The 8,742-nt window shown below is 46.0% G+C and overlaps 2 long non-coding RNA genes across 2 annotated transcripts in view; one reads left to right on the forward strand and one right to left on the reverse strand.

Annotated features, from left to right (window-relative positions):
• LOC108447893 overlaps positions 1-8,618 on the forward strand; it is an 18,854-nt gene extending 10,236 nt beyond the window's left edge. The window contains exon 2 of the long non-coding RNA XR_001863596.1: positions 7,050-8,618. This is a non-coding gene — a long non-coding RNA (uncharacterized LOC108447893). The remainder of the gene's footprint in view (positions 1-7,049) is intronic.
• Positions 2,551-8,742, reverse strand: part of LOC108447892 — a 35,865-nt gene continuing 29,673 nt past the window's right edge. The window contains exon 3 of the long non-coding RNA XR_001863595.1: positions 2,551-4,397. This is a non-coding gene — a long non-coding RNA (uncharacterized LOC108447892). The remainder of the gene's footprint in view (positions 4,398-8,742) is intronic.

The raw sequence follows: 8,742 nt of genomic DNA on the forward strand, positions 1-8,742 counted from the left end.
CCTCTCCTCTCTCTCCTCTCCTCTCCTCTCCTCTCCTCTTCCCCAGTATCCAAAATAGACACTTTTCCTGAATGCACTGGCAAGGAACAGCATGTGATGGGATTAGCGATGAAGTGAAGCCAAAACACTTTAATTATTGTATCTGTTTACTTCCTCAAAGAAGGCTTCCTTGAGAGGCACGTGCCTCCTCACTTGTAACCAAACCCTCTGTGCTCTCCCTCGCTTGTTGAAAATTGATTTGCACATGCTTTGCTCCGGTGGAAGTCTGTTGGCTTGTTCCTATGAAATGTCACTGCTGGTGGGTGTAGCTGGGCGTGGGTGTTCCCTGCCTTTGGGATGCTGGCACTGCACATAGGTCACACGCCTGCCTCGAGGAGTGGCTCTGTCTGGTCCATCCAGGCTCTCCAAGCACCACAAAAGGGGCAGTTGTGTCTTTAAAAAGGAAAAAGTGGAGCTTTCAGGTTCCAGTCTTCTCTACTTGCTCCTCCCCAGGGAATGGACACAATTTGACCTTCCTAAATTATAATGAACTAGGAATAAGCCTTTGCTGGAAAGGTGGAAAAGCACAGTGAAAAAAATTGCCAGGATCATGTAAACTGTGGCTAATGAAATGTGGATTTACGTGACCACCCATAGCTGATGCACATTTTATGCTTGACTTCTTCCATGCGATGAATCCACTGCTAGCAGGGGCAGTAGTTTTAATTACGTGCTCCATATTTTTTTTAGGACTTTGTACACTGTTCAGACATAAGGGAACTAATCCACAAAGTGTGCAAATGAAATGAATCTAAGTTCTTACCTGAGGCACTATCCAGGCAAGGTAAAGACTAAGCCCAATGCTTTTTAAAAGCTTGTAAATGACAATAATTAGCTCCTGTTTTAATGCTAATACATTCTGACCGTATGCATAGTATTGTAATGCTCATAATCAGTATTGGTTTAAACATGGGGAGAATAAGTCCAAAGTTGTAATTTTTAAAAAAGTCAGATGCTGGACTTTGTGTGAATTCTTAGGAGTGTATGAGCACAGGAGTATTCTTATATTGTTTCCACTTATTTGACCTCAAAGAACTGGTAAATGGAGAGCACCAGAACAGCTGATATATCTACTTAAAGCTCCAGGTCAGTAGCATGCTTAAGCACATTCTTAACTTAAAGCATACAATTAATCACATCCCTGGTCCATGGCGTAATTAAACTTGTGCTTATGTACTTTGTACAGCACAGTACCAGCCTGCATGCATTCTCTGAATACTACTGTTCCTGAGAAAGTGGTGAATCAGAAAGTGATTTCTGGCTGGAGTTCGAAAATGAGCTAAAAGAGAGTTAGGCACCCAGAACTCATTAGATTTGAATAGCTACAGAAAAGCTGGTCTTGTCAGCAGAGCTGAGTAAGTAGCAAGGTGTGGCCATTTACTTTAGGGTGATGCCTCAGTTTTGTTTAAAGTGAAATGATTTAAAAAACACTTTTGCTTGGTAATTCCCTGCTGCTCTCCCATAACTCTTTGCTTCCCTCAGTGCTCCGCAGACCTGACAGTTCCAGCAGAGCCCACGCCAGGCAGCCCCTTGCCGGCAGCTTCTCTCTTTAACTCACTGGTAAGGTTTTAGGTGGGTTCAGCACTGGGGGCAGCACTGGCAGGTCGAGGCCAGTGGCATGGCTCCTTTTCCTATCAGCGATCAGTCTGGGCACAGCGCTGTGGGAACACACTCCTCTGGAGCCAGCAGGCATACGGGCACTGCTGGTCATTATCCATACCCCCCCCAGCCCACTCCAGCTCTGCTGGGGCCAGCACCTTGGGTTACAGCTGCACTACTGAACCCAGCACCTGATGGTTCTGAGCATGGTCCTGGGCAGAACTGTGGCCTGGGACTCCTCCAGCCAGTCCTGGACATTGTCTGAAACTCAGCATGAGCGATGGACCGTTATCAAGAGGCTGTTCGGATGTGTCCCCTTTCCCCCCTTCTTTTGGAGACTTTAACAGGACAGCAGTGGCCAGACTGGGCTGCTTGGCCATGCCCTGGTTAATTTACTAGGAGTCATGGAGCATCTTCCAACCACGGCTCCTCCCCTGGCATTTTTCTCCTACTGTTCTACTGTTCTCCCTTCCTGTCCCTGTCCTGGTGCCAGCCAATTTGATATGTCAGTCATCACACTGGCAAGTTCCCTTCTGAGCTGCTCTGAGTGTGCTTTGCCCACACATGGGCGATTTGACCAGGCAGCAGTGCCATCCTCTTTGCCAGCCTGAGCCAGGTCATGGTCTCTTGCCACTCAAGTTGAGTGTAATGTGGCAGCCTCTAGTAGGCTTGTTGATGACTAATTGTTTTATTTTATATACTTAAAGTCAGCTGCTTTAATTTGCTTGTTCTCCAAGGCTCTGTGTATAAATGCTAGTGAGGTCACCATGCTGAGGCAAACCAGGGCTGCATCAAAAGCTCATCTTTGAAATATTGGCTCCTGAGTATCTGAATGGTGGGAGGCTCGTTTGCAAAGCAGCCTCTATGGAAAGTCTGCGTCATGTGTTTGATTATCCCACTTCGCCAAATTGTTTTATTTTATATACTTAAAGTCAGCTGCTTTAATTTGCTTGTTCTCCAAGGCTCTGTGTATAAATGCTAGTGAGGTCACCATGCTGAGGCAAACCAGGGCTGCATCAAAAGCTCATCTTTGAAATATTGGCTCCTGAGTATCTGAATGGTGGGAGGCTCGTTTGCAAAGCAGCCTCTATGGAAAGTCTGCGTAATGTGTTTGATTATCCAACTTCGCCATTTTCAAAGGGACCCAGTCAAGATGAACAAGGCCTAAATGTACCATCTCCTAAAAATAACTCTGGCTTTCCAGCTCCTCTGCTGATGTTGGGAGTGGGAGAAAAAAAAGTGATGCTCCAAAATGAGGATTGTAAAGAGAGAGGAGATGTCAAATGCACATGGTCAAACCCACCTCTTTTCAGCCCTGGAGGATGGATGCTCTTCTGTTAGGGCTCAAGTGTTCCTCCACTTTTGGGTCCCAGGCAGTTCCCCCCAGGCACTGGCTCTCCCAGACGGGAGCTCAGCTGGGCAGCTCTGCTGGAGACTGACAATGGGGACATGGTCTGTTCCTTGGCAAAGTGAGACACTTCCTGAATTCTCCTAATGTGTGTGTTTTTATTTTTTTGTGGGTGAGGGACAGGGGCAGGACTGGCCAGGATGGATCACAGTTCTCACTGTGCATTCCTTTTTACTGTACAGTTAATATTTTCTTGGGCACTGCTCATGTAATTTTCAAGATGGTGTTCAGCCTGATCTTGGTTTTGAGAGAAAAATCAGAGCCATGCCTCGTTTCAGAAAGCAAACCCAATGTATAATGGTTTCTGGAAGCTTTGCCAGCATTTCCCCAAAGCAGCTCATTAACTTCAAGGCCATGCTGATATCAGTTGCTCTCTTGGTGTCATGTCCACTGGCTCATGTACCTGGAGTCAGCTCCAGGTTTGGGAAGTGTACAGTCTCAGAGTCTTTGGAGCCCTGGTGTATTTTCAGCTGCTCTAAAGGCAGCCCTTCGTCTTTTCCAAGCTGCGTAGAGCCAGTACGGCTGCCATCTAAACCCAGAGGCTGAAGCTCTTGTCCGGGCACAGCAGGATAGGCAGCTGCTGCTTAAAAGGCTCAGAATATCTCCTGTGGGTGGGTGTTACTTGGTAATACCAGTCCATTCCAGCTGAGGATCTGTCCCTTTGTTTTGTGTATGGGACAATTTGTTTTCAATTTTTGTTTCTGAAAGGAAACTGTCAAGACAAAATTCACACTTAAAAAAATTAAGGGAAACAGCCCTTTGTCTGTTTCTAACAATCCCCTTCGATGACTAAAGCTGGAAGTATTCTAGAAACTGCAATGATTTTCTACCTTCACTTTGGTTTTGTTCTGCTCTTGCATTTTCTGAGTTTCAGATACAGCACAACAAAAATAATTTAACATCAGTGCAACCTAGAGATGTGTGCTTTGATCATCAGAATCTGATTGTGCTTTATCTAGAAGTGGGACTGGGGCAGCAGGGAACCAAGAGCAGCTTGGGCAATAGTCACTCCTCTTGTAGTGCACAGCCTCATGCTGACTTTGCAATCCAAGAGGGAACATGCAAAGCCTCTGTGAAGGGTGTTGCCCTTCAGCATATATCCATCCTCACTCAATTCTGCCAATGACCCAATGCCAGTAAAATAAAATTGAGGGTGAGACAGCCTGCCCAGACTGCAACAACTCCAGTTACCTGCTTTTCTGTGCCCTGGGTCTGCTCTGCCTGCTCGTGGTGGGGTCCTGGCTGCCAGGGAGGTTGCGCTTTCCCGGGGCAGGGGCTCATCAGATTTTCTTCCGTGATGGTACAGCGGCCAGTGCTGCAGGGACCTGGTCCTGCCTGGGGCTCCCCTCAACTACAAAGAGTTGTTTATTGTCAATTCAAGGAAAAAAAACCAAAACAAACTTTTGAAAACAATAACAACATGCATCTAATTTTCATTTTAGTCCTAAAAACTACTTGATGCTCGTTACAGATGAATTGATTCCTTAAATGAATGAAGCAACCAGGAGTGCTGCTTTCAGTGTGGAACTGCTGATGCTCTGACTCATGCTCTGCTTCTCGTGGGCTCTGGCTTTTATGCTTCATTTAGGACACCAACGTCATTAGCATTTAGAGGACTGCTGGGTTTTTTTGTTATTATTATTGCACTGCTGTTGTAACTTTCTCAAGGATGCAAATAATATTTGGATCCGAATCACGGCTCATGTTTTATTACCAAATCAGGGCATAGGGTTTGCTTTCAGTTGACTTACAAGCCTCAGAAGAAATTGTAAATGAAAATAAGGTGCAGCTCTGTGCAGTTCTGAGAGGGTCTCTGAGGTTTATGGATGCCAGGTTGTCTGTTACTGTGGAGTGTCATCCCATGTGGGATGGGTGAGGATATTTGTCTTGTGTTGCACAGCGCTCCCCAAGCATCCCTGGTCACACCAGCTGCGTGCATGTCCCTGGAGATGGCTTGTGTGAAAGGCAGCACCTGCAAACATGATGCTAGGCAAAGGGTTCCTTGCTGAGGGACCCAGTGTGATGCTTTTACTACAAGAGGAAAGAAAAGAAGAAAAGCCCTGAGAGTGCTTAGGTGTTCCCTGCTTTGACACAAACTCTCTTGGAAGTCCTTGAGCATGTCACAAAGTCCTTCTCAAGGGCAACAGCTTGCAGGGATACTTGCAAGCCTATTATGGGATGGGGCCCGCCCCAGGTCTCAACAGGCAGAATTCATGGGGAAACAACAGAGCAGAATTGTGGGAATCTGCCAGTAGTTTCTGTTGAGTCCACTGCCATCAAAACACTGATCAATGAAAAAGAAGGTGTTACTCCTTGCCCTAAGAACATGCAGGGCTGGGCTGGGATTTCCAGGAGGACTTGTGAATGAGGATTGAAAATTCCCAGCCAAATACTTAGCACCTTTAGTTGGAAATGTATAGATCTTTTTCAGATATTACTTTAGCTGAAAGTTGTTAAGAAATCAGAAGTAATTCCCTAAAATCTCAGCTTTATTAATAAATTAAAGGGGTCTGCTGATGGGTGTGAGCTCTCCTGCTGGGACCTGGGTGCTGTGAGTGCCCTGGAGAGCTCCAGGTGCCCCTGGGATTGCAGGTTATGACCCAGTGTGGGATGTGTGGGGCCAGTCAGCTCTGGGGTCTCCACTTCCCCTGGCCAAAGCACCACTGCTCACCTGGGTGCTGGAACAATGAGTACTCACAGGACAAGGTGATCCTGCCTTTTGCCCTTGTGGCTGGGGTGTTCCAGGGCTGCCTGCAGCGAGCTGTGCCAACTCCGTTTGGTGGCATTCTTGCGAGCGACAGACAAGCCATCTGGTATTATGCTGAAACTCAGCACGGCGTTCAGGAGGAGCCCACAGGGATGGCAAAGCAGTTGCACACCTTCCCCTGCTGTGTGGGCTGGGCACTGGGGCTGGGGTGTTACTGGGCACATCAGCAGAGCCGTGTGTGCCGTGCTGGAGAGAACGGACCCTGTCACACCCTGCCCTCCTGGGGACGGACTGAGCGGCAGCAAGAAAAATGAGGGACTTTCAGGGGCAGCTGTGTTTTACTAACCCAGTCATAATGCCCCTAAAAATCCTTATTGTTCTTGCAATAGTCAACTGTGGTATGGGGAGGCCTGGAACTAGGGCTCGAGGGCAGGCAGCCCTCAGGAAGGAGGGCTGGCAGGTCGAAACAGGGTGTCAGGCTGGGGACAGTGTTTCTGTTGGAGTGGAACTAAAAGGATGTGATGTTGTGACCTGTGATGTGGAGCATGTGTTTTTTATGATGATCAGGGCATGAGAACGGGAGCACAAAGATGGGGAAACTAAACAAGCTGAGTGCTTTCCCTCCCTGTTGTGTCTGTCTGACATTTCCCCCCACTAGAGATAAATGCAATCAGAGAGATGCACCCCAAGCCCACAGAAAGAGCCCTTACCCAAACCATTCCTCCCCTCCCAATTCTGCTTTACTCCTCTTTCAGCAAACTCATTGCAGGTCTCTGCTCATCCACAGCATTGTTCTCTGAGCTTTATTCCTGCTCTTGTATCTCAGATCAGACCATGATGAAGTAATTGCATGCAAAGAAGCAATTTGTTAAACAGAACCATAATATTCAATTATTTGCCATCTTTATGCATTCTCATACTTTATTTGCATTTCTGAGAGCTTCTATATGCTGAGTAAAAGTTTTTCTTTTAGTTGAACTCTGCAGCAATGTTCAAAGCTTTTATCCTTTAATAACTCTAGGGATATGGATAACCAATTATTAGCTCCCTGGCCCCACAGCAGCAACAGTCCTTTCACATTGTCTGCGTGGATTACTTATTCATTACCTTTTTGAAAAGGCTTTGTTTATGTATTTTAGCATTTTTATCAATTAATTGATATGATTATCAATTAATTCTGCTTTATATGCCTATGCCAATAGATGTGTTTGTTTGTGCATGCGTTTTTTTTTTTTTTTTAATTGAGTTTTATGGATCTGGAGCAAGATTTACTCATTTGTTATTTGTCATTCTCAGGAGCATTTCAACTGCTTTTCTTAAAGCTGAATTCTTTATAAAGGAGAAGTGACTAGAAACCCTGAGCTGAGTCCCAGGTCTGGCTTAACTTTGTAAGGCACACTGACACACTGAGGCTGCTCCACTTAAGGTATGGTATGAACCAGGAGCTGATCCCATGGCTGTGGAATGAGTGTCCACATGGAGTCATCCTGCTGTAGCTATTGCAGCTGCTGTGTAAGCAAGTCCTAAAAGACAGTCCTTGTCCCGGTGACTGTGTGACAGATAAGACAGACAATGCACACAAAGAGGGCACCGCTATCAGTGAAGGATGGATAATGTCCAATCTACTGGGAACAAAGAAGCCTGGGCTGCTCCAGGCCCCACAGAACTATTCAGGAGTGTCCTTCGTGCCAGCTGATTCCAGGAATGTGACACTTATGGAACTGTTTGTGTCAGGACTTCCTGCTTTGACACCTTTGATTTCTGAGACTGCCTCATCATAGGAAACCCCAGATCCGCTGCTCCACTCCACAAGGATTTCTGTATCCAGCAACTCTCATGTCTTCACTGGATACCGAAATGAGATGAAAGGGCTTGAATGTTTCCTTGGCAAGATGGGTGGATGGAATTAGTTTAATCTGTTTTGATTCTGACACCTACAAGTCAACTGACCCAATCACCTCTTCTGCTAACAGGCTGCAAAGCAACACTCTAACTACTGTGGAATATTCTTTGTGATGAAAACAGGAGGATCGGTAATGGGGGTTTGTAGCTTTTTTGGATGAGTTGCACTTACAATTTTTATCTTTAGTATTACCACTTTAAATAAGAATATTTATATGTTAAAATAAACACTTTTTTTGCCCTGAAATACTGGAAAATGCCTCCCCAGCTTCTTCTTACCTCAGTTTTGCCATTGTGAAGAGAACCATGGATTTTAAGATCAGAAGGACAAGTCGGAACTTCTAACAGAGGATGCGCACAGAGCAACTTCTGCAGTTCATCCTGCAGCCCAGGCCCTGATTAATGGATCTTTTTCTTATGTGCTGTGGGAACTCTACCTATAGAAATGTCTGAGAAGCTGTTCCAGGGCTTTATAACCTTGTGTCTTGTTCCTTGTGCCAAGCTGCAAGTTGCCTGCTTATCCTGGCCTCTGTGGACAAAACCCTTTGTGTGTGACTGCACGTGGGAATAGGAGAGTACCATGGTTTGGTGCTGTTTTTGTCAGATCTGTTCACAAAGCAGCTCCCCCAGTTGCTGCACTGCCTGTCAGAGAGGAGGGTTGGTGCAGCACAGGTCTGTAGGGTCACTTGCAGGATGCAGGTGCAGGCCAGGGGCTCACATGCAGGTTCCCTTGTGCACATCCTGCAGTGGGATCCAGCCCTGCTGGTACCTCTTTAACGATTGAGGACATTGTCAGCAGACCCAAGTCCATTTCTCAGTGCCCACACTAAGCCACTCAGACTTCAAGAACACACTGACTAAATTGAGTTTTCTTTCTTTATAAAGTTCAGTGTCACTTAGTGCCTCCAATTTAGCTTGAAAAAAGAAGCAGAAATACCTAAAATAAAGGTGTTTTGAAAAGTACATGCAGGCAATTATGGGGTTTTTTCAGACAGTCTCAGGTGATGCCATATGCACTGCACCAGACTTCCTTCAAATTGCCATCCCTAGTCTGTGTTAAGCATCATGAACATGAAAATAGATCCTG

The sequence above is a fragment of the Corvus brachyrhynchos genome, unplaced genomic scaffold (genome assembly GCF_000691975.1).
Source record: "Corvus brachyrhynchos isolate BGI_N302 unplaced genomic scaffold, ASM69197v1 scaffold407, whole genome shotgun sequence".
NCBI lineage: Eukaryota > Metazoa > Chordata > Aves > Passeriformes > Corvidae > Corvus > Corvus brachyrhynchos.